This window comes from Octopus bimaculoides, chromosome 2, assembly GCF_001194135.2.
Source record: "Octopus bimaculoides isolate UCB-OBI-ISO-001 chromosome 2, ASM119413v2, whole genome shotgun sequence".
In the NCBI taxonomy this organism is placed as follows: Eukaryota; Metazoa; Mollusca; class Cephalopoda; order Octopoda; family Octopodidae; genus Octopus; species Octopus bimaculoides.
The window spans coordinates 56,196,117-56,199,508 of record NC_068982.1 but is presented as its reverse complement, the minus strand read 5'-3'; the positions used below and the strand labels follow the sequence as shown (position 1 = coordinate 56,199,508).

At 39.5% G+C, this 3,392-nt stretch overlaps 1 long non-coding RNA gene across 1 annotated transcript in view; it reads right to left on the bottom strand.

Annotated features, from left to right (window-relative positions):
- The window catches only part of LOC106883916 (uncharacterized), a 60,604-nt gene that overhangs the window by 19,810 nt on the left and 37,402 nt on the right, over window positions 1-3,392 (bottom strand). The window contains exon 2 of the long non-coding RNA XR_001411178.2: window positions 1,144-1,190. This is a non-coding gene — a long non-coding RNA (uncharacterized LOC106883916). The remainder of the gene's footprint in view (window positions 1-1,143; window positions 1,191-3,392) is intronic.

The following is a 3,392-nucleotide window of genomic DNA, read 5'->3' as shown; positions in this document are numbered from 1 at the left end:
ATATATATATATATATATATATATATATATATATATAATCTGCGTGGGTTCACGCAGTATTAAGTGTTCTAACTCCTATTTCTTGCAATATAAGTACTATTCAGTACCCTCACTCATAATTAGTGATGATTAAATTATATAATAATATTAATAATAATAATGATAATAATAAGTGAAAAATGTATAATAAATGCATAAATAAATAAACGGACATAGAATGGTAAGTTTAAAAAAAACGTATAATAAATGCGCAAACGGACGGAAAATAGAAACAGAAGGCCCCTAATTCTTCATCAGTCATCAACCGGATGGTATTACACAGTTTCGCGCCATTATGCTCAAACTGCTATGCTTCCTAGCTGGTGGCGTCCGCAAGTGTTGCGGAGAATGTTGAACCGAGAACAAACAATACATGGATAACATGCTGTATTCACGAAAGTGAATAAATGTAATTCAAGGCGATGGACGAAGGACAAACGAAATAGATAAAAAGCGAACAGAATGCAGCCTCAAGGCCAAATGAAAACGAATCATAGGTAACCGTTAGAGGGGAATCCTAAAGGATCAGAAACAGAAGGACGACAAACAACGAGACAGCTACTAGTGGGGACTAGAGAATTTTGGACCGGTCAGTTTCGCGGCCGGTGTAAAAAAGAGAGAGAGAGAAAGAAAAGAAAAGGCTGGTTACGTGTCACGTGTCAGCTGCAAGCAGAGGGAGACAGTTAGGGCAGACGAGAAAGAGGGTGAGAGAGGGTGAAAGAGAGAGAGAGAGAGAGAGAGAGAGAGAGAGAGAGAGAGAGAGAGAGAGAGAGAAGTTTACGCCTATTAGAAGATATGATTACTAATGCTTCTGGCAGTCAAAAAGAATCATCTAGTCCGAAATTAAAGAGCAGCACCATTCTCACCATTCCTCGTAATACATGTAGTATTGTGATGTTAAAATACGTTTGCATGACTAGTAAAATAAGTCTGTGTGTCGTGAAGAGAAGTGAGTTGAGAACTTTCGTACAGGCATCTAACATCGTCGCTATTTACACTCCTTACAGCTTGAAAGAGAAAAAAAAACGGAAGTGCTATTTGCTCACTTCTCATGACACAGAAACTGATCTAATTTTACGAATATAAATTAACTTTTTTCGTTACCGACAGACTTTCAGTAGTTGCCTCAGATGAGCTTCATTCAATTCTTTCTAAAAAAAATAAAAAAAAGTATGAACAGTTCAGACTGTCAACCATTTATCTTAGATTATATTAAGTATAACAGGTGTTTGACATCTGTGTACGCATCATATAGCTTAGCATTTTAAGACAGAAGTATCACGTTTACCTGTGTATAATGCGTGGCTAAAGCGCATTTTTCCGTATCCCGAAAGCCTGATGTACATTCTATATAGCCCAGTATTATACATAACTTTTGTCCTTTACTTGTTTCAGTCATTAGACTACTGCCATGCTGTGGCACTGCCTTGAAGGGTTTACTCAAACAAACCGATCCCAGTACTTGTTGTTTTAAAGTTTGGTGCCTGTCCTATCGGTTCTTTTGCTGAACCGCTAAGTTACAGACACATAAAGTTTCGGGGAGATACCAACACAGGTTATCATGCGGTTGGGGGTACAAACACAGACACAAAGACATGCGAAACGCGGAGTAGATAAAACAAGGGACAACTGATGAAGGGAATGTTTTTTTTATACTGCCTGTCTCGTTTCTCTGTTTGTTTGTTTCTTTCGTTGTTCGATAAAAAGTTCGTTTTATATGTTTCTGTTTTATGTCCTCGTTTCTCATTTTGTCTACGGTTTTTTGATGTCCTGTACCCATATATGCATGTATATATACATATATATGTAGGTATGTACATATATGTATATATATATATATGCATATATTTATATATTATTTATATTATTATATATAGATATATAGATATACATGCATACATGGCTCAGTGGTTAGAGCGTCGGATTAACAATCATGAGGTAGTAAGTTCGATTCCCGGACCGGGCTGTTTGTTGGGTTCTTGAGCAAGACACTTTATTTCACATTGCTCCACTTCACTCAGCTGTAGAAATGAGTTGCGACATCACTGGTGCCAAGTTGTATCGGTCTTTGCCTTTCCCTTGGATAACATCGGTGGCGTGAAGAGGGGAGGCTGGTATGCATGGGCGACTGCTGGTCTTCCATAAACGTACTTGCCAGGACTTGAGCCTTGGAGGGTAACTTTCTAAGTGCAATCCCATGGTCATTTACGACAGAAGGGAGTTTTTACCTTATACACACACACACACACACACACACACACACACACACATATATATATATATATATATATATATATATATATACACACACACACGACGGGCTTCTTTTTCAGTTTTTGTCTACTAAATCCACTCACAAGGCTTTGGTTGGCCCGAGATTATAATACTAGACAGTTGTCCAAGATGTCACGCAGTGGGAGTGAACCCGGGACCATGTGACTGAGAAGCAAACCTCTTACCACACAGCTACAAACCGAAATTTCAACGTGTTGTGTATATAGCATGATACAAAAGCTCTGCAAAATAAATATTCCATTAATAGCTTCTGCTGCCAAAGTTTTTATTAAATACTAAGAACTAGTAAGAACTTGCCAGACATTCCTGATAGCATCTGTTCTTTGTAATAGTTCTTTGTGAGACATTATGTGTAACAGTGCACCGACGAGATACACCCACTTGAGCGGAGACATCGCCAATGGAGAATCCACATTACAATAATCTCAAAGCTTCACTTTAGAAACACGGAGATGGTTACGCGTAGGCGTAGCTGTGTGGTAAAAAGCTTGCTTTACAACCACGTGGTTCCCGGTTCGGTCCCACTGTATGACAACTTGGACAAGTGTCTTTTACTATAGTCTCGAGTTGACCAAAACCATGTGAGTGGGTCTGGTAGATGAAAACTGAAATACGCCTATTGTGTATATGTGTGTGTGTATGCATGTATGTATGTATGTATGTATGTATCTATTAATGTATGTACGTGTGTGCCTGCTTTTGCGTCTGTGTTTCTCCTCCACCACCGCTTGACAACTGGTGTCAGTGTGTTTATGTCTCCGTCAGCTAGCGGATCGGCAAATGGGACCAATAGAATAAGTACCAAGCGGTCGCGTCGGTGTCTCGAGGAACACGCGGTCCTCTACACCGCTCGCTCCACCCGTCAAGCAGGCACCACCGCCCGCTACCACCACAGTAGCGGCGGCGACCGTTGTTGATAACGACCGACCGTTCGATCGATGAACACTGGCGGTGCCCCAGCATGGCCGCAGCTTCAAGGCTGAAACATACAAAAGAATAAAAGAATGAAAGGTAAAAGAATATATATATATATATATATATATATATATATATATATA